General features: G+C 74.1%; 10 non-coding genes across 10 annotated transcripts; all 10 read right to left on the bottom strand.

Moving 5' to 3' along the window:
• Positions 1 to 1,192: 1,192 nt before the first annotated feature.
• Positions 1,193 to 1,311, bottom strand: LOC129499316 (5S ribosomal RNA). Its single transcript, XR_008662363.1, has one exon. It is a non-coding gene; the product is annotated as a 5S ribosomal RNA (ribosomal RNA).
• Positions 1,312 to 2,954: 1,643 nt separating this feature from the next.
• LOC129499308 (5S ribosomal RNA) lies at positions 2,955 to 3,073 on the bottom strand. The gene has a single exon (XR_008662355.1). It is a non-coding gene; the product is annotated as a 5S ribosomal RNA (ribosomal RNA).
• A 1,669-nt stretch (positions 3,074 to 4,742) lies between these two features.
• On the bottom strand, positions 4,743 to 4,861 carry LOC129499317 (5S ribosomal RNA). The gene has a single exon (XR_008662364.1). It is a non-coding gene; the product is annotated as a 5S ribosomal RNA (ribosomal RNA).
• A 1,667-nt stretch (positions 4,862 to 6,528) lies between these two features.
• Positions 6,529 to 6,646, bottom strand: LOC129499322 (5S ribosomal RNA). The gene has a single exon (XR_008662369.1). It is a non-coding gene; the product is annotated as a 5S ribosomal RNA (ribosomal RNA).
• A 1,661-nt stretch (positions 6,647 to 8,307) lies between these two features.
• Positions 8,308 to 8,426, bottom strand: LOC129499310 (5S ribosomal RNA). The gene has a single exon (XR_008662357.1). It is a non-coding gene; the product is annotated as a 5S ribosomal RNA (ribosomal RNA).
• A 1,668-nt stretch (positions 8,427 to 10,094) lies between these two features.
• On the bottom strand, positions 10,095 to 10,213 carry LOC129499311 (5S ribosomal RNA). The gene has a single exon (XR_008662358.1). It is a non-coding gene; the product is annotated as a 5S ribosomal RNA (ribosomal RNA).
• A 1,671-nt stretch (positions 10,214 to 11,884) lies between these two features.
• On the bottom strand, positions 11,885 to 12,003 carry LOC129499312 (5S ribosomal RNA). Its single transcript, XR_008662359.1, has one exon. It is a non-coding gene; the product is annotated as a 5S ribosomal RNA (ribosomal RNA).
• Positions 12,004 to 13,664: 1,661 nt separating this feature from the next.
• On the bottom strand, positions 13,665 to 13,783 carry LOC129499318 (5S ribosomal RNA). The gene has a single exon (XR_008662365.1). It is a non-coding gene; the product is annotated as a 5S ribosomal RNA (ribosomal RNA).
• Positions 13,784 to 15,443: 1,660 nt separating this feature from the next.
• On the bottom strand, positions 15,444 to 15,562 carry LOC129499313 (5S ribosomal RNA). Its single transcript, XR_008662360.1, has one exon. It is a non-coding gene; the product is annotated as a 5S ribosomal RNA (ribosomal RNA).
• Positions 15,563 to 17,236: 1,674 nt separating this feature from the next.
• LOC129499314 (5S ribosomal RNA) lies at positions 17,237 to 17,355 on the bottom strand. The gene has a single exon (XR_008662361.1). It is a non-coding gene; the product is annotated as a 5S ribosomal RNA (ribosomal RNA).
• Positions 17,356 to 19,688: the final 2,333 nt, after the last annotated feature.

The following is a 19,688-nucleotide window of genomic DNA, read 5'->3' on the forward strand; positions in this document are numbered from 1 at the left end:
TCAAAGCCAAGCCGGGGCCGCCCGCGCCGCCGGACCCCGTCCTCGGACAGGCAGGGACACAGTCACCGGTGCCCACGACAGACACACACACACGCAGACGGAAGGACACAGGCACTCGGGGCTGGGCCACACGGCCCGTGGGGGCGAGGCAGCCACCCCGCCGGAGGGGCGCAGGCCCTGGAGCTGCCTTAGGAGCCCTGGCAGCCGCAGGCCCCGCAGCCACGGTGTCAGGGATGCCGTTCTGCTCCCATTCCTGCCCATGAGCCGAACCGCCGCCGCGGGTCCGTGTGCCCGTGTGCGTGCGCGGCGCCCACGCCCAGGCGCGGGGCGGGCGTCTCTTGTGTGTCTCGCTGTGTTCCGTGCGGCTCTTTCGGCCTGGGTGCCGGCCCGCCCCCGCGTCGCTGTGGTCTTGGCTGTTGCGGGGACACGGAGCGCGGAGCCGGTGCCGACGGGGCCTGAGGCCCCCGGAGGTCGGGCCATCTGGTGTCCTGGGCACGCGGTGCGTGGACGACGGGGCTGAGGGCCGAAGGGACGGTGGTCCGCGGGGGAGGGAGGGCATGTCCTTCGGAGAGAAGGTGCAGGCGGACCCGGGCCGAAGGTGGATGTGGTTGCGGGTGGCTGGGTGGTTTGGTCGCTGGGGGCGGTTGCCAGGGAATTGGTAGGGCCGGGGGGCGGTCCTGGGGGCGGAGATAAGGGCGGAGCGAGGAGGGCCCGCAGGGAGGCCCGGCCCCCCGCCCCCGACCCCGGCCCCCGGCCCCCGGCCCCAAAGAGCCCCACCCGGCCCCCCGGAGGGGCTCGCAGTCCTGCGGAGACGGGATCCGGCCCCCGCCCGTCTCCCCCCAGCGACCGCCCCTCCCCGGCCCAGCCCCGAGGTTCCGGCCGTCGCCCCGTCCCCTCCCTCGGCCCCTTCGTGCCCCCTCGGCCCCCTGGGACGCGCGGCCGGCTAGGCCGTGGGTGGGCGTGGGGTGAAGGGCTGCGAGGTTGAAGTGCTGAGCGGAAGAGGAGGTGGTGTATGTGGGTGGCGTCCCTCCCGTGCAGCGGGCGCCCTCGGTGCCCCGCGGCGCCTGCGGTGCTCCGGGCGGGGCGGGGGCCTGCCGCGTCCGCCGCCGCCGCCGCCGCCGCCCGCTTCGGGCGAGGGGGGCGTTGGCGGCAAAGGGACAGACAGGAAGGCGGCAAAAGGCCGAAGAAAAAACGCCTACAGCACCCGGTATTCCCAGGCGGTCTCCCATCCAAGTACTAACCAGGCCCGACCCTGCTTAGCTTCCGAGATCAGACGAGATCGGGCGCGTTCAGGGTGGTATGGCCGTAGACGTCCGCGGCTGCCGCTGGGCGCCCCAAGAGCCTGCTCTGCGCCTCTCCAGGCCAGGCGGCCGCCGCTCCTCAGCCCTCCGCCCGCCCTGTGCGGCCCGCCTGAACGCGCCTGCCTGCCTGCACGCCTGCATGCTCGCCCGCCGGCCCGACTGATTGACTGACCGGCTCCCGCGCCGCGCCCGGGGCGGCGGAGGGCGCCTGCCCCGGACCGGGGGTGGCGGCGGGGGGGGGGGGGCCAGTACGCCTCCCGCCCCCCCGGAGCGGAGTCTGTCGCGGCAGCCCGGGCGCGCTCCCGTCCCCGGCCTGGCGGGCGCGTCGCCGCCGCTCGGCTCCCCGGATGGCAGGCCGTGCCACATCGGGCCGTTCACTTTGTCTGTGTGTGGGGGGTGGGGGGATGCGGCGGCCCGGCGCCGGCCGGCCCCTGGCCTCTCTGTTCTTCAGCCGGCCTGGCTCAAAGCCAAGCGGGGCCGCCCGCGCCGCCGGACCCGTCCTCGGACAGGCAGGGACACAGTCACCGGTGCCCACGACAGACACACCACACACGCAGACGGAAGGACACAGGCACTCGGGGCTGGGCCACACGGCCCGTGGGGGCGAGGCAGCCACCCCGCCGGAGGGGCGCAGGCCCTGGAGCTGCCTTAGGAGCCCTGGCAGCCGCAGGCCCCGCAGCCACGGTGTCAGGGATGCCGTTCTGCTCCCATTCCTGCCCATGAGCCGAACCGCCGCCGCGGGTCCGTGTGCCCGTGTGCGTGCGCGGCGCCCACGCCCAGGCGCGGGGCGGGCGTCTCTTGTGTGTCTCGCTGTGTTCCGTGCGGCTCTTTCGGCCTGGGTGCCGGCCCGCCCCCGCGTCGCTGTGGTCTTGGCTGTTGCGGGGACACGGAGCGCGGGAGCCCGGTTGCCGACGGGGCCTGAGGCCCCCGGAGGTCGGGCCATCTGGTGTCCTGGGCACGCGGGTGCGGTGGACGACGGGGCTGAGGGCCGAAGGGACGGTGGTCCGCGGGGGAGGGAGGGCATGTCCTTCGGAGAGAAGGTGCAGGCGGACCCGGGCCGAAGGTGGATGTGGTTGCGGGTGGCTGGGTGGCTTGGTCGCTGGGGGCGGTGCCAGGGAATTGGTAGGGCCGGGGGGCGGTCCTGGGGGCGGAGATAAGGGCGGAGCGAGGAGGGCCCGCAGGGAGGCCCGGCCCCCCGCCCCCGACCCCGGCCCCCGGCCCCCAAAGAGCCCCCACCCGGCCCCCCGGAGGGGCTCGCAGTCCTGCGGAGACGGGATCCGGCCCCCGCCCGTCTCCCCCCAGCGACCGCCCCCTCCCGGCCCAGCCCCGAGGTTCCGGCCGTCGCCCCGTCCCCTCCTCGGCCCCCTTCGTGCCCCTCGGCCCCCTGGGACGCGCGGCCGGCTAGGCCGTGGGTGGGCGTGGGTGAAGGGCTGCGAGGTTGAAGTGCTGAGCGGAAGAGGAGGTGGTGTATGTGGGTGGCGTCCCTCCCGTGCAGCGGGCGCCCTCGGTGCCCCGCGGCGCCCTGCGGTGCTCCGGGCGGGGCGGGGGCCCTGCCGCGGCCGCCGCCGCCGCCGCCGCCGCCGCCGCTTCGGGCGAGGGGGGCGTTGGCGGCAAAGGGACAGACAGGAAGGCCGGCAAAAGGCCGAAGAAAAAAGCCTACAGCACCCGGTATTCCCAGGCGGTCTCCCATCCAAGTACTAACCAGGCCCGACCCTGCTTAGCTTCCGAGATCAGACGAGATCGGGCGCGTTCAGGGTGGTATGGCCGTAGACGTCCGCGGCTGCCGCTGGGCGCCCCAAGAGCCTGCTCTGCGCCTCTCCAGGCCAGGCGGCCGCCGCTCCTCAGCCCTCCGCCCGCCCTGTGCGGCCCGCCTGAACGCGCCTGCCTGCCTGCACGCCTGCATGCTCGCCCGCCGGCCCGACTGATTGACTGACCGGCTCCCGCGCCGCGCCCGGGGCGGCGGAGGGCGCCTGCCCCGGACCGGGGGTGGCGGGGGGGGGGGGAGGAGTGGGGGGGGGGCCAGTACGCCTCCCGCCCCCCCGGAGCGGAGTCTGTCGCGGCAGCCCGGGCGCGCTCCCGTCCCCGGCCTGGCGGGCGCGTCGCCGCCGCTCGGCTCCCGGATGGCAGGCCGTGCCACATCGGGGCCGTTCACTTTGTCTGTGTGTGGGGGGGTGGGGGGATGCGGCGGCCCGGCGCCGGCCGGCCCCTGGCCTCTCCTGTTCTTCAGCCGGCCTGGCTCAAAGCCAAGCCGGGGCCGCCCGCGCCGCCGGACCCCGTCCTCGGACAGGCAGGGACACAGTCACCGGTGCCCACGACAGACACACACACACGCAGACGGAAGGACACAGGCACTCGGGGCTGGGCCACACGGCCCGTGGGGGCGAGGCAGCCACCCCGCCGGAGGGGCGCAGGCCCTGGAGCTGCCTTAGGAGCCCTGGCAGCCGCAGGCCCCGCAGCCACGGTGTCAGGGATGCCGTTCTGCTCCCATTCCTGGCCATGAGCCGAACCGCCGCCGCGGGTCCGTGTGCCCGTGTGCGTGCGCGGCGCCCACGCCCAGGCGCGGGGCGGGCGTCTCTTGTGTGTCTCGCTGTGTTCCGTGCGGCTCTTTCGGCCTGGGTGCCGGCCCGCCCCCGCGTCGCTGTGGTCTTGGCTGTTGCGGGGACACGGAGCGCGGAGCCCGGTGCCGACGGGGCCTGAGGCCCCCCGGAGGTCGGGCCATCTGGTGTCCTGGGCACGCGGTGCGTGGGACGACGGGGCTGAGGGCCGAAGGGACGGTGGTCCGCGGGGGAGGGAGGGCATGTCCTTCGGAGAGAAGGTGCAGGCGGACCCGGGCCGAAGGTGGATGTGGTTGCGGGTGGCTGGGTGGCTTGGTCGCTGGGGGCGGTGCCAGGGAATTGGTAGGGCCGGGGGGCGGTCCTGGGGGCGGAGATAAGGGCGGAGCGAGGAGGGCCCGCAGGGAGGCCCGGCCCCCCGCCCCCGCCCCCGACCCCGGCCCCCGGCCCCCGGCCCCCAAAGAGCCCCCACCCGGCCCCCCGGAGGGGCTCGCAGTCCTGCGGAGACGGGATCCGGCCCCCGCCCGTCTCCCCCCAGCGACCGCCCCCTCCCCGGCCCAGCCCCGAGGTTCCGGCCGTCGCCCCGTCCCCTCCCTCGGCCCCCTTCGTGCCCCCTCGGCCCCCTGGGACGCGCGGCCGGCTAGGCCGTGGGTGGGCGTGGGTGAAGGGCTGCGAGGTTGAAGTGCTGAGCGGAAGAGGAGGTGGTGTATGTGGGTGGCGTCCCTCCCGTGCAGCGGGCGCCCTCGGTGCCCCGCGGCGCCCTGCGGTGCTCCGGGCGGGGCGGGGGCCTGCCGCGTCCGCCGCCGCCGCCGCCGCCGCCGCTTCGGGCGAGGGGGGCGTTGGCGGCAAAGGGACAGACAGGAAGGCCGGCAAAAGGCCGAAGAAAAAACGCCTACAGCACCCGGTATTCCCAGGCGGTCTCCCATCCAAGTACTAACCAGGCCCGACCCTGCTTAGCTTCCGAGATCAGACGAGATCGGGCGCGTTCAGGGTGGTATGGCCGTAGACGTCCGCGGCTGCCGCTGGGCGCCCCAAGAGCCTGCTCTGCGCCTCTCCAGGCCAGGCGGCCGCCGCTCCTCAGCCCTCCGCCCGCCCTGTGCGGCCCGCCTGAACGCGCCTGCCTGCCTGCAGGCCTGCATGCTCGCCCGCCGGCCCGACTGATTGACTGACCGGCTCCCGCGCCGCGCCCGGGGCGGCGGAGGGCGCCTGCCCCGGACCGGGGGTGGCGGGGGGGGGGGAGGAGTGGGGGGGGGCCAGTACGCCTCCCGCCCCCCCGGAGCGGAGTCTGTCGCGGCAGCCCGGGCGCGCTCCCGTCCCCGGCCTGGCGGGCGCGTCGCCGCCGCTCGGCTCCCCGGATGGCAGGCCGTGCCACATCGGGCCGTTCACTTTGTCTGTGTGTGGGGGGTGGGGGGATGCGGCGGCCCGGCGCCGGCCGGCCCCTGGCCTCTCCTGTTCTTCAGCCGGCCTGGCTCAAAGCCAAGCCGGGGCCGCCCGCGCCGCCGGACCCCGTCCTCGGACAGGCAGGGACACAGTCACCGGTGCCCACGACAGACACACACACACGCAGACGGAAGGACACAGGCACTCGGGGCTGGGCCACACGGCCCGTGGGGGCGAGGCAGCCACCCCGCCGGAGGGGCGCAGGCCCTGGAGCTGCCTTAGGAGCCCTGGCAGCCGCAGGCCCCGCAGCCACGGTGTCAGGGATGCCGTTCTGCTCCCATTCCTGCCCATGAGCCGAACCGCCGCCGCGGGTCCGTGTGCCCGTGTGCGTGCGCGGCGCCCACGCCCAGGCGCGGGGCGGGCGTCTCTTGTGTGTCTCGCTGTGTTCCGTGCGGCTCTTTCGGCCTGGGTGCCGGCCCGCCCCCGCGTCGCTGTGGTCTTGGCTGTTGCGGGGACACGGAGCGCGGAGCCCGGTGCCGACGGGGCCTGAGGCCCCCCGGAGGTCGGGCCATCTGGTGTCCTGGGCACGCGGTGCGTGGACGACGGGGCTGAGGGCCGAAGGGACGGTGGTCCGCGGGGGAGGGAGGGCATGTCCTTCGGAGAGAAGGTGCAGGCGGACCCGGGCCGAAGGTGGATGTGGTTGCGGGTGGCTGGGTGGCTTGGTCGCTGGGGGCGGTGCCAGGGAATTGGTAGGGCCGGGGGGCGGTCCTGGGGGCGGAGATAAGGGCGGAGCGAGGAGGGCCCGCAGGGAGGCCCGGCCCCCCGCCCCCGACCCCGGCCCCCGGCCCCCGGCCCCCAAAGAGCCCCCACCCGGCCCCCCGGAGGGGCTCGCAGTCCTGCGGAGACGGGATCCGGCCCCCGCCCGTCTCCCCCCAGCGACCGCCCCTCCCCGGCCCAGCCCCGAGGTTCCGGCCGTCGCCCCGTCCCCTCCCTCGGCCCCCTTCGTGCCCCTCGGCCCCCTGGGACGCGCGGCCGGCTAGGCCGTGGGTGGGCGTGGGTGAAGGGCTGCGAGGTTGAAGTGCTGAGCGGAAGAGGAGGTGGTGTATGTGTGTGGCGTCCCTCCCGTGCAGCGGGCGCCCTCGGTGCCCCGCGGCGCCCTGCGGTGCTCCGGGCGGGGCGGGGGCCCTGCCGCGGCCGCCGCCGCCGCCGCCGCCGCCGCCGCCGCCGCTTCGGGCGAGGGGGGCGTTGGCGGCAAAGGGACAGACAGGAAGGCCGGCAAAAGGCCGAAGAAAAAAAGCCTACAGCACCCGGTATTCCCAGGCGGTCTCCCATCCAAGTACTAACCAGGCCCGACCTGCTTAGCTTCCGAGATCAGACGAGATCGGGCGCGTTCAGGGTGGTATGGCCGTAGACGTCCGCGGCTGCCGCTGGGCGCCCCAAGAGCCTGCTCTGCGCCTCTCCAGGCCAGGCGGCCGCCGCTCCTCAGCCCTCCGCCCGCCCTGTGCGGCCCGCCTGAACGCGCCTGCCTGCCTGCACGCCTGCATGCTCGCCCGCCGGCCCGACTGATTGACTGACCGGCTCCCGCGCCGCGCCCGGGGCGGCGGAGGGCGCCTGCCCCGGACCGGGGGTGGCGGGGGGGGGGGGGAGGAGTGGGGGGGGGCCAGTACGCCTCCCGCCCCCCCGGAGCGGAGTCTGTCGCGGCAGCCCGGGCGCGCTCCCGTCCCCGGCCTGGCGGGCGCGTCGCCGCCGCTCGGCTCCCCGGATGGCAGGCCGTGCCACATCGGGCCGTTCACTTTGTCTGTGTGTGGGGGGTGGGGGGATGCGGCGGCCCGGCGCCGGCCGGCCCTGGCCTCTCCTGTTCTTCAGCCGGCCTGGCTCAAAGCCAAGCCGGGGCCGCCCGCGCCGCCGGACCCCGTCCTCGGACAGGCAGGGACACAGTCACCGGTGCCCACGACAGACACACACACACGCAGACGGAAGGACACAGGCACTCGGGGCTGGGCCACACGGCCCGTGGGGGCGAGGCAGCCACCCCGCCGGAGGGGCGCAGGCCCTGGAGCTGCCTTAGGAGCCCTGGCAGCCGCAGGCCCCGCAGCCACGGTGTCAGGGATGCCGTTCTGCTCCCATTCCTGCCCATGAGCCGAACCGCCGCCGCGGGTCCGTGTGCCCGTGTGCGTGCGCGGCGCCCACGCCCAGGCGCGGGGCGGGCGTCTCTTGTGTGTCTCGCTGTGTTCCGTGCGGCTCTTTCGTCCTGGGTGCCGGCCCGCCCCCGCGTCGCTGTGGTCTTGGCTGTTGCGGGGACACGGAGCGCGGAGCCCGGTGCCGACGGGGCCTGAGGCCCCCCGGAGGTCGGGCCATCTGGTGTCCTGGGCACGCGGTGCGTGGACGACGGGGCTGAGGGCCGAAGGGACGGTGGTCCGCGGGGCAGGGAGGGCATGTCCTTCGGAGAGAAGGTGCAGGCGGACCCGGGCCGAAGGTGGATGTGGTTGCGGGTGGCTGGGTGGCTTGGTCGCTGGGGGCGGTGCCAGGGAATTGGTAGGGCCGGGGGGCGGTCCTGGGGGCGGAGATAAGGGCGGAGCGAGGAGGGCCCGCAGGGAGGCCCGGCCCCCCGCCCCCGACCCCGGCCCCCGGCCCCCGGCCCCCAAAGAGCCCCCACCCGGCCCCCCGGAGGGGCTCGCAGTCCTGCGGAGACGGGATCCGGCCCCCGCCCGTCTCCCCCCAGCGACCGCCCCCTCCCCGGCCCAGCCCCGAGGTTCCGGCCGTCGCCCCGTCCCCTCCCTCGGCCCCCTTCGTGCCCCCTCGGCCCCCTGGGACGCGCGGCCGGCTAGGCCGTGGGTGGGCGTGGGTGAAGGGCTGCGAGGTTGAAGTGCTGAGCGGAAGAGGAGGTGGTGTATGTGGGTGGCGTCCCTCCCGTGCAGCGGGCGCCCTCGGTGCCCCGCGGCGCCCTGCGGTGCTCCGGGCGGGGCGGGGGTCCTGCCGCGGCCGCCGCCGCCGCCGCCGCCGCCGCTTCGGGCGAGGGGGGCGTTGGCGGCAAAGGGACAGACAGGAAGGCCGGCCAAAGGCCGAAGAAAAAAAGCCTACAGCACCCGGTATTCCCAGGCGGTCTCCCATCCAAGTACTAACCAGGCCCGACCCTGCTTAGCTTCCGAGATCAGACGAGATCGGGCGCGTTCAGGGTGGTATGGCCGTAGACGTCCGCGGCTGCCGCTGGGCGCCCCAAGAGCCTGCTCTGCGCCTCTCCAGGCCAGGCGGCCGCCGCTCCTCAGCCCTCCGCCCGCCCTGTGCGGCCCGCCTGAACGCGCCTGCCTGCCTGCACGCCTGCATGCTCGCCCGCCGGCCCGACTGATTGACTGACCGGCTCCCGCGCCGCGCCCGGGGCGGCGGAGGGCGCCTGCCCCGGACCGGGGGTGGCGGGGGGGGGGGAGGAGTGGGGGGGGGCCAGTACGCCTCCCGCCCCCCCGGAGCGGAGTCTGTCGCGGCAGCCCGGGCGCGCTCCCGTCCCCGGCCTGGCGGGCGCGTCGCCGCCGCTCGGCTCCCCGGATGGCAGGCCGTGCCACATCGGGCCGTTCACTTTGTCTGTGTGTGGGGGGTGGGGGGATGCGGCGGCCCGGCGCCGGCCGGCCCTGGCCTCTCCTGTTCTTCAGCCGGCCTGGCTCAAAGCCAAGCCGGGGCCGCCCGCGCCGCCGGACCCCGTCCTCGGACAGGCAGGGACACAGTCACCGGTGCCCACGACAGACACACACACACGCAGACGGAAGGACACAGGCACTCGGGGCTGGGCCACACGGCCCGTGGGGGCGAGGCAGCCACCCCGCCGGAGGGGCGCAGGCCCTGGAGCTGCCTTAGGAGCCCTGGCAGCCGCAGGCCCCGCAGCCACGGTGTCAGGGATGCCGTTCTGCTCCCATTCCTGCCCATGAGCCGAACCGCCGCCGCGGGTCCGTGTGCCCGTGTGCGTGCGCGGCGCCCACGCCCAGGCGCGGGGCGGGCGTCTCTTGTGTGTCTCGCTGTGTTCCGTGCGGCTCTTTCGGCCTGGGTGCCGGCCCGCCCCCGCGTCGCTGTGGTCTTGGCTGTTGCGGGGACACGGAGCGCGGAGCCCGGTGCCGACGGGGCCTGAGGCCCCCCGGAGGTCGGGCCATCTGGTGTCCTGGGCACGCGGTGCGTGGACGACGGGGCTGAGGGCCGAAGGGACGGTGGTCCGCGGGGGAGGGAGGGCATGTCCTTCGGAGAGAAGGTGCAGGCGGACCCGGGCCGAAGGTGGATGTGGTTGCGGGTGGCTGGGTGGCTTGGTCGCTGGGGGCGGTGCCAGGGAATTGGTAGGGCCGGGGGGCGGTCCTGGGGGCGGAGATAAGGGCGGAGCGAGGAGGGCCCGCAGGGAGGCCCGGCCCCCCGCCCCCGACCCCGGCCCCCGGCCCCCGGCCCCCAAAGAGCCCCCACCCGGCCCCCCGGAGGGGCTCGCAGTCCTGCGGAGACGGGATCCGGCCCCCGCCCGTCTCCCCCCAGCGACCGCCCCCTCCCCGGCCCAGCCCCGAGGTTCCGGCCGTCGCCCCGTCCCCTCCCTCGGCCCCCTTCGTGCCCCCTCGGCCCCCTGGGACGCGCGGCCGGCTAGGCCGTGGGTGGGCGTGGGTGAAGGGCTGCGAGGTTGAAGTGCTGAGCGGAAGAGGAGGTGGTGTATGTGGGTGGCGTCCCTCCCGTGCAGCGGGCGCCCTCGGTGCCCCGCGGCGCCCTGCGGTGCTCCGGGCGGGGCGGGGGCCCTGCCGCGGCCGCCGCCGCCGCCGCCGCCGCCGCCGCCGCCGCTTCGGGCGAGGGGGGCGTTGGCGGCAAAGGGACAGACAGGAAGGCCGGCAAAAGGCCGAAGAAAAAAAGCCTACAGCACCCGGTATTCCCAGGCGGTCTCCCATCCAAGTACTAACCAGGCCCGACCCTGCTTAGCTTCCGAGATCAGACGAGATCGGGCGCGTTCAGGGTGGTATGGCCGTAGACGTCCGCGGCTGCCGCTGGGCGCCCCAAGAGCCTGCTCTGCGCCTCTCCAGGCCAGGCGGCCGCCGCTCCTCAGCCCTCCGCCCGCCCTGTGCGGCCCGCCTGAACGCGCCTGCCTGCCTGCACGCCTGCATGCTCGCCCGCCGGCCCGACTGATTGACTGACCGGCTCCCGCGCCGCGCCCGGGGCGGCGGAGGGCGCCTGCCCCGGACCGGGGGTGGCGGCGGGGGGGGGGGGGAGTGGGGGGGGGCCAGTACGCCTCCCGCCCCCCCGGAGCGGAGTCTGTCGCGGCAGCCCGGGCGCGCTCCCGTCCCCGGCCTGGCGGGCGCGTCGCCGCCGCTCGGCTCCCCGGATGGCAGGCCGTGCCACATCGGGCCGTTCACTTTGTCTGTGTGTGGGGGGTGGGGGGATGCGGCGGCCCGGCGCCGGCCGGCCCCTGGCCTCTCCTGTTCTTCAGCCGGCCTGGCTCAAAGCCAAGCCGGGGCCGCCCGCGCCGCCGGACCCCGTCCTCGGACAGGCAGGGACACAGTCACCGGTGCCCACGACAGACACACACACACGCAGACGGAAGGACACAGGCACTCGGGGCTGGGCCACACGGCCCGTGGGGGCGAGGCAGCCACCCCGCCGGAGGGGCGCAGGCCCTGGAGCTGCCTTAGGAGCCCTGGCAGCCGCAGGCCCCGCAGCCACGGTGTCAGGGATGCCGTTCTGCTCCCATTCCTGCCCATGAGCCGAACCGCCGCCGCGGGTCCGTGTGCCCGTGTGCGTGCGCGGCGCCCACGCCCAGGCGCGGGGCGGGCGTCTCTTGTGTGTCTCGCTGTGTTCCGTGCGGCTCTTTCGGCCTGGGTGCCGGCCCGCCCCCGCGTCGCTGTGGTCTTGGCTGTTGCGGGGACACGGAGCGCGGAGCCCGGTGCCGACGGGGCCTGAGGCCCCCCGGAGGTCGGGCCATCTGGTGTCCTGGGCACGCGGTGCGTGGACGACGGGGCTGAGGGCCGAAGGGACGGTGGTCCGCGGGGGAGGGAGGGCATGTCCTTCGGAGAGAAGGTGCAGGCGGACCCGGGCCGAAGGTGGATGTGGTTGCGGGTGGCTGGGTGGCTTGGTCGCTGGGGGCGGTGCCAGGGAATTGGTAGGGCCGGGGGGCGGTCCTGGGGGCGGAGATAAGGGCGGAGCGAGGAGGGCCCGCAGGGAGGCCCGGCCCCCCGCCCCCGACCCCGGCCCCCGGCCCCCGGCCCCCAAAGAGCCCCCACCCGGCCCCCCGGAGGGGCTCGCAGTCCTGCGGAGACGGGATCCGGCCCCCGCCCGTCTCCCCCCAGCGACCGCCCCCTCCCCGGCCCAGCCCCGAGGTTCCGGCCGTCGCCCCGTCCCCTCCCTCGGCCCCCTTCGTGCCCCCTCGGCCCCCTGGGACGCGCGGCCGGCTAGGCCGTGGGTGGGCGTGGGTGAAGGGCTGCGAGGTTGAAGTGCTGAGCGGAAGAGGAGGTGGTGTATGTGGGTGGCGTCCCTCCCGTGCAGCGGGCGCCCTCGGTGCCCCGCGGCGCCCTGCGGTGCTCCGGGCGGGGCGGGGGCCCTGCCGCGGCCGCCGCCGCCGCCGCCGCCGCCGCCGCCGCCGCTTCGGGCGAGGGGGGCGTTGGCGGCAAAGGGACAGACAGGAAGGCCGGCAAAAGGCCGAAGAAAAAAAGCCTACAGCACCCGGTATTCCCAGGCGGTCTCCCATCCAAGTACTAACCAGGCCCGACCCTGCTTAGCTTCCGAGATCAGACGAGATCGGGCGCGTTCAGGGTGGTATGGCCGTAGACGTCCGCGGCTGCCGCTGGGCGCCCCAAGAGCCTGCTCTGCGCCTCTCCAGGCCAGGCGGCCGCCGCTCCTCAGCCCTCCGCCCGCCCTGTGCGGCCCGCCTGAACGCGCCTGCCTGCCTGCACGCCTGCATGCTCGCCCGCCGGCCCGACTGATTGACTGACCGGCTCCCGCGCCGCGCCCGGGGCGGCGGAGGGCGCCTGCCCCGGACCGGGGGTGGCGGGGGGGGGGGGGAGGAGTGGGGGGGGGCCAGTACGCCTCCCGCCCCCCCGGAGCGGAGTCTGTCGCGGCAGCCCGGGCGCGCTCCCGTCCCCGGCCTGGCGGGCGCGTCGCCGCCGCTCGGCTCCCCGGATGGCAGGCCGTGCCACATCGGGCCGTTCACTTTGTCTGTGTGTGGGGGGTGGGGGGATGCGGCGGCCCGGCGCCGGCCGGCCCCTGGCCTCTCCTGTTCTTCAGCCGGCCTGGCTCAAAGCCAAGCCGGGGCCGCCCGCGCCGCCGGACCCCGTCCTCGGACAGGCAGGGACACAGTCACCGGTGCCCACGACAGACACACACACACGCAGACGGAAGGACACAGGCACTCGGGGCTGGGCCACACGGCCCGTGGGGGCGAGGCAGCCACCCCGCCGGAGGGGCGCAGGCCCTGGAGCTGCCTTAGGAGCCCTGGCAGCCGCAGGCCCCGCAGCCACGGTGTCAGGGATGCCGTTCTGCTCCCATTCCTGCCCATGAGCCGAACCGCCGCCGCGGGTCCGTGTGCCCGTGTGCGTGCGCGGCGCCCACGCCCAGGCGCGGGGCGGGCGTCTCTTGTGTGTCTCGCTGTGTTCCGTGCGGCTCTTTCGGCCTGGGTGCCGGCCCGCCCCCGCGTCGCTGTGGTCTTGGCTGTTGCGGGGACACGGAGCGCGGAGCCCGGTGCCGACGGGGCCTGAGGCCCCCCGGAGGTCGGGCCATCTGGTGTCCTGGGCACGCGGTGCGTGGACGACGGGGCTGAGGGCCGAAGGGACGGTGGTCCGCGGGGGAGGGAGGGCATGTCCTTCGGAGAGAAGGTGCAGGCGGACCCGGGCCGAAGGTGGATGTGGTTGCGGGTGGCTGGGTGGTTTGGTCGCTGGGGGCGGTGCCAGGGAATTGGTAGGGCCGGGGGGCGGTCCTGGGGGCGGAGATAAGGGCGGAGCGAGGAGGGCCCGCAGGGAGGCCCGGCCCCCCGCCCCCGACCCCGGCCCCCGGCCCCCGGCCCCCAAAGAGCCCCCACCCGGCCCCCCGGAGGGGCTCGCAGTCCTGCGGAGACGGGATCCGGCCCCCGCCCGTCTCCCCCCAGCGACCGCCCCCTCCCCGGCCCAGCCCCGAGGTTCCGGCCGTCGCCCCGTCCCCTCCCTCGGCCCCCTTCGTGCCCCCTCGGCCCCCTGGGACGCGCGGCCGGCTAGGCCGTGGGTGGGCGTGGGTGAAGGGCTGCGAGGTTGAAGTGCTGAGCGGAAGAGGAGGTGGTGTATGTGGGTGGCGTCCCTCCCGTGCAGCGGGCGCCCTCGGTGCCCCGCGGCGCCCTGCGGTGCTCCGGGCGGGGCGGGGGCCTGCCGCGTCCGCCGCCGCCGCCGCCGCCGCCGCTTCGGGCGAGGGGGGCGTTGGCGGCAAAGGGACAGACAGGAAGGCCGGCAAAAGGCCGAAGAAAAAACGCCTACAGCACCCGGTATTCCCAGGCGGTCTCCCATCCAAGTACTAACCAGGCCCGACCCTGCTTAGCTTCCGAGATCAGACGAGATCGGGCGCGTTCAGGGTGGTATGGCCGTAGACGTCCGCGGCTGCCGCTGGGCGCCCCAAGAGCCTGCTCTGCGCCTCTCCAGGCCAGGCGGCCGCCGCTCCTCAGCCCTCCGCCCGCCCTGTGCGGCCCGCCTGAACGCGCCTGCCTGCCTGCACGCCTGCATGCTCGCCCGCCGGCCCGACTGATTGACTGACCGGCTCCCGCGCCGCGCCCGGGGCGGCGGAGGGCGCCTGCCCCGGACCGGGGGTGGCGGCGGGGGGGGGGGGCCAGTACGCCTCCCGCCCCCCGGAGCGGAGTCTGTCGCGGCAGCCCGGGCGCGCTCCCGTCCCCGGCCTGGCGGGCGCGTCGCCGCCGCTCGGCTCCCCGGATGGCAGGCCGTGCCACATCGGGCCGTTCACTTTGTCTGTGTGTGGGGGGTGGGGGGATGCGGCGGCCCGGCGCCGGCCGGCCCCTGGCCTCTCCTGTTCTTCAGCCGGCCTGGCTCAAAGCCAAGCCGGGGCCGCCCGCGCCGCCGGACCCCGTCCTCGGACAGGCAGGGACACAGTCACCGGTGCCCACGACAGACACACACACACGCAGACGGAAGGACACAGGCACTCGGGGCTGGGCCACACGGCCCGTGGGGGCGAGGCAGCCACCCCGCCGGAGGGGCGCAGGCCCTGGAGCTGCCTTAGGAGCCCTGGCAGCCGCAGGCCCCGCAGCCACGGTGTCAGGGATGCCGTTCTGCTCCCATTCCTGCCCATGAGCCGAACCGCCGCCGCGGGTCCGTGTGCCCGTGTGCGTGCGCGGCGCCCACGCCCAGGCGCGGGGCGGGCGTCTCTTGTGTGTCTCGCTGTGTTCCGTGCGGCTCTTTCGGCCTGGGTGCCGGCCCGCCCCCGCGTCGCTGTGGTCTTGGCTGTTGCGGGGACACGGAGCGCGGAGCCCGGTGCCGACGGGGCCTGAGGCCCCCCGGAGGTCGGGCCATCTGGTGTCCTGGGCACGCGGTGCGTGGACGACGGGGCTGAGGGCCGAAGGGACGGTGGTCCGCGGGGGAGGGAGGGCATGTCCTTCGGAGAGAAGGTGCAGGCGGACCCGGGCCGAAGGTGGATGTGGTTGCGGGTGGCTGGGTGGCTTGGTCGCTGGGGGCGGTGCCAGGGAATTGGTAGGGCCGGGGGGCGGTCCTGGGGGCGGAGATAAGGGCGGAGCGAGGAGGGCCCGCAGGGAGGCCCGGCCCCCCGCCCCCGACCCCGGCCCCCGGCCCCCGGCCCCCAAAGAGCCCCCACCCGGCCCCCCGGAGGGGCTCGCAGTCCTGCGGAGACGGGATCCGGCCCCCGCCCGTCTCCCCCCAGCGACCGCCCCCTCCCCGGCCCAGCCCCGAGGTTCCGGCCGTCGCCCCGTCCCCTCCCTCGGCCCCCTTCGTGCCCCCTCGGCCCCCTGGGACGCGCGGCCGGCTAGGCCGTGGGTGGGCGTGGGTGAAGGGCTGCGAGGTTGAAGTGCTGAGCGGAAGAGGAGGTGGTGTATGTGTGTGGCGTCCCTCCCGTGCAGCGGGCGCCCTCGGTGCCCCGCGGCGCCCTGCGGTGCTCCGGGCGGGGCGGGGGCCCTGCCGCGGCCGCCGCCGCCGCCGCCGCCGCCGCCGCCGCCGCCGCTTCGGGCGAGGGGGGCGTTGGCGGCAAAGGGACAGACAGGAAGGCCGGCAAAAGGCCGAAGAAAAAAAGCCTACAGCACCCGGTATTCCCAGGCGGTCTCCCATCCAAGTACTAACCAGGCCCGACCCTGCTTAGCTTCCGAGATCAGACGAGATCGGGCGCGTTCAGGGTGGTATGGCCGTAGACGTCCGCGGCTGCCGCTGGGCGCCCCAAGAGCCTGCTCTGCGCCTCTCCAGGCCAGGCGGCCGCCGCTCCTCAGCCCTCCGCCCGCCCTGTGCGGCCCGCCTGAACGCGCCTGCCTGCCTGCACGCCTGCATGCTCGCCCGCCGGCCCGACTGATTGACTGACCGGCTCCCGCGCCGCGCCCGGGGCGGCGGAGGGCGCCTGCCCCGGACCGGGGGTGGCGGGGGGGGGGGGGAGGAGTGGGGGGGGGCCAGTACGCCTCCCGCCCCCCCGGAGCGGAGTCTGTCGCGGCAGCCCGGGCGCGCTCCCGTCCCCGGCCTGGCGGGCGCGTCGCCGCCGCTCGGCTCCCCGGATGGCAGGCCGTGCCACATCGGGCCGTTCACTTTGTCTGTGTGTGGGGGGTGGGGGGATGCGGCGGCCCGGCGCCGGCCGGCCCCTGGCCTCTCCTGTTCTTCAGCCGGCCTGGCTCAAAGCCAAGCCGGGGCCGCCCGCGCCGCCGGACCCCGTCCTCGGACAGGCAGGGACACAGTCACCGGTGCCCACGACAGACACACACACACGCAGACGGAAGGACACAGGCACTCGGGGCTGGGCCACACGGCCCGTGGGGGCGAGGCAGCCACCCCGCCGGAGGGGCGCAGGCCCTGGAGCTGCCTTAGGAGCCCTGGCAGCCGCAGGCCCCGCAGCCACGGTGTCAGGGATGCCGTTCTGCTCCCATTCCTGCCCATGAGCCGAACCGCCGCCGCGGGTCCGTGTGCCCGTGTGCGTGCGCGGCGCCCACGCCCAGGCGCGGGGCGGGCGTCTCTTGTGTGTCTCGCTGTGTTCCGTGCGGCTCTTTCGGCCTGGGTGCCGGCCCGCCCCCGCGTCGCTGTGGTCTTGGCTGTTGCGGGGACACGGAGCGCGGAGCCCGGTGCCGACGGGGCCTGAGGCCCCCCGGAGGTCGGGCCATCTGGTGTCCTGGGCACGCGGTGCGTGGACGACGGGGCTGAGGGCCGAAGGGACGGTGGTCCGCGGGGCAGGGAGGGCATGTCCTTCGGAGAGAAGGTGCAGGCGGACCCGGGCCGAAGGTGGATGTGGTTGCGGGTGGCTGGGTGGCTTGGTCGCTGGGGGCGGTGCCAGGGAATTGGTAGGGCCGGGGGGCGGTCCTGGGGGCGGAGATAAGGGCGGAGCGAGGAGGGCCCGCAGGGAGGCCCGGCCCCCCCCCGCCCCCGACCCCGGCCCCCGGCCCCCGGCCCCCAAAGAGCCCCCACCCGGCCCCCCGGAGGGGCTCGCAGTCCTGCGGAGACGGGATCCGGCCCCCGCCCGTCTCCCCCCAGCGACCGCCCCCTCCCCGGCCCAGCCCCGAGGTTCCGGCCGTCGCCCCGTCCCCTCCCTCGGCCCCCTTCGTGCCCCCTCGGCCCCCTGGGACGCGCGGCCGGCTAGGCCGTGGGTGGGCGTGGGTGAAGGGCTGCGAGGTTGAAGTGCTGAGCGGAAGAGGAGGTGGTGTATGTGTGTGGCGTCCCTCCCGTGCAGCGGGCGCCCTCGGTGCCCCGCGGCGCCCTGCGGTGCTCCGGGCGGGGCGGGGGCCCTGCCGCGGCCGCCGCCGCCGCCGCCGCCGCCGCCGCCGCCGCTTCGGGCGAGGGGGGCGTTGGCGGCAAAGGGACAGACAGGAAGGCCGGCAAAAGGCCGAAGAAAAAAAGCCTACAGCACCCGGTATTCCCAGGCGGTCTCCCATCCAAGTACTAACCAGGCCCGACCCTGCTTAGCTTCCGAGATCAGACGAGATCGGGCGCGTTCAGGGTGGTATGGCCGTAGACGTCCGCGGCTGCCGCTGGGCGCCCCAAGAGCCTGCTCTGCGCCTCTCCAGGCCAGGCGGCCGCCGCTCCTCAGCCCTCCGCCCGCCCTGTGCGGCCCGCCTGAACGCGCCTGCCTGCCTGCACGCCTGCATGCTCGCCCGCCGGCCCGACTGATTGACTGACCGGCTCCCGCGCCGCGCCCGGGGCGGCGGAGGGCGCCTGCCCCGGACCGGGGGTGGCGGGGGGGGGGGGAGGAGTGGGGGGGGGCCAGTACGCCTCCCGCCCCCCCGGAGCGGAGTCTGTCGCGGCAGCCCGGGCGCGCTCCCGTCCCCGGCCTGGCGGGCGCGTCGCCGCCGCTCGGCTCCCCGGATGGCAGGCCGTGCCACATCGGGCCGTTCACTTTGTCTGTGTGTGGGGGGTGGGGGGATGCGGCGGCCCGGCGCCGGCCGGCCCCTGGCCTCTCCTGTTCTTCAGCCGGCCTGGCTCAAAGCCAAGCCGGGGCCGCCCGCGCCGCCGGACCCCGTCCTCGGACAGGCAGGGACACAGTCACCGGTGCCCACGACAGACACACACACACGCAGACGGAAGGACACAGGCACTCGGGGCTGGGCCACACGGCCCGTGGGGGCGAGGCAGCCACCCCGCCGGAGGGGCGCAGGCCCTGGAGCTGCCTTAGGAGCCCTGGCAGCCGCAGGCCCCGCAGCCACGGTGTCAGGGATGCCGTTCTGCTCCCATTCCTGCCCATGAGCCGAACCGCCGCCGCGGGTCCGTGTGCCCGTGTGCGTGCGCGGCGCCCACGCCCAGGCGCGGGGCGGGCGTCTCTTGTGTGTCTCGCTGTGTTCCGTGCGGCTCTTTCGTCCTGGGTGACGGCCCGCCCCCGCGTCGCTGTGGTCTTGGCTGTTGCGGGGACACGGAGCGCGGAGCCCGGTGCCGACGGGGCCTGAGGCCCCCCGGAGGTCGGGCCATCTGGTGTCCTGGGCACGCGGTGCGTGGACGACGGGGCTGAGGGCCGAAGGGACGGTGGTCCGCGGGGGAGGGAGGGCATGTCCTTCGGAGAGAAGGTGCAGGCGGTCCCGGGCCGAAGGTGGATGTGGTTGCGGGTGGCTGGGTGGCTTCCCCGTCAGCGCAAGCCCATTGCCCTTCGTCCGGCTCGCTTTCACTCGCGCATCCCCTCGACACTAGAATCTCCTGGAGAGACAGGAACAGCTCTGGTCGACGGACTCGCGAGTGGACTCTCCGTTCTTGAGACACGTGCTCACCCGGCGCAAGTTTAGACACAGAGGGAGACAGGGTAGGGCCGAGGGGGTGCAAGAAATGCGGCCAAAGAGACAGACTTTCGAGGATCCAACACACAGACCCCATCGCACCTCAGGACGGACACGCAGGCCCTGACCGGGACCCGCACGCGGACTCGGAGAGGCAGGTTTAGTGTGTCAGTTGTACCCCACCCTCTAAATGTGGGTCCATTTGCTCCTGTTTTATCTTTAGTAAATGGCTCTGTGATGCTTGATCTAGATCTTTTCTTTGTAACAGAATTGGAATGTTCGCATTTGTCTTCTTCCTGAGTTTCTGTTGGTGGTAATCCGTGCTATGGTGTGAGAAGGCCAACGTATATTAATGGACCACTTATGCATTCTCAGTTAAAATGTCGTGCTGAGCTCCCTGTCATCCAGGAGAAGCATTAGCTATTGTGATATCCAATTGTCCACGATCCACTTGAACCTTTAGATGGCTGCTGCTTCATCTGCCATTTCATTGCATCAGCAGGTGAAACTCTAAGCATGATCCACTTAGTTGTGCCCAGGCCTCACAGAGAACTATGATTTAACTTTAAATATTTTTAAACCATTAAGTATTGAAAATGTCATGGCAAGGAATACCAGTTTGTTTCTGTAATAATTGCTTTAAAGCAAATGTATCCTTGAAATGAAGTAGAAGTCCCTTAAGGGCTCCAAGGAGGTTTATTTTTGTTGGTTCCTTTTACTAAGCACAGGAAATGCAATCACATTCTTTGAGAAATGCTCTTGGGCAGCTACTATTTTAGTGGATGAAGTTAAGTTCTAACAGGATGCCTGGAGGCCAGGAAAGAGGGAGTTTTTGGTAGCTATCCATAAGGCCACAGGCCCTCTTGCAAGATTCCAAAACCAAGCCACCAGAAGCTGGATGAAACCAGGTAGGCCCAAGATGGCAGATGCTGTAATGCAGAAAACCCTTTACCAAATAAGGAAGAAAGCATAAACTCTGCTTCTAAGAAATTTAGTCCCCAAATAATTAATATTTCACCCTCGTTAGTCACTGTCAATTAAAAATAGAAACCTGTGGCACGCAGCTCTCTCTCCAGCTCACCTGCTGTT

Source organism: Nyctereutes procyonoides, unplaced genomic scaffold (assembly GCF_905146905.1).
Source record: "Nyctereutes procyonoides isolate TBG_1078 unplaced genomic scaffold, NYPRO_anot_genome, whole genome shotgun sequence".
NCBI classification, from domain to species: domain Eukaryota; kingdom Metazoa; phylum Chordata; class Mammalia; order Carnivora; family Canidae; genus Nyctereutes; species Nyctereutes procyonoides.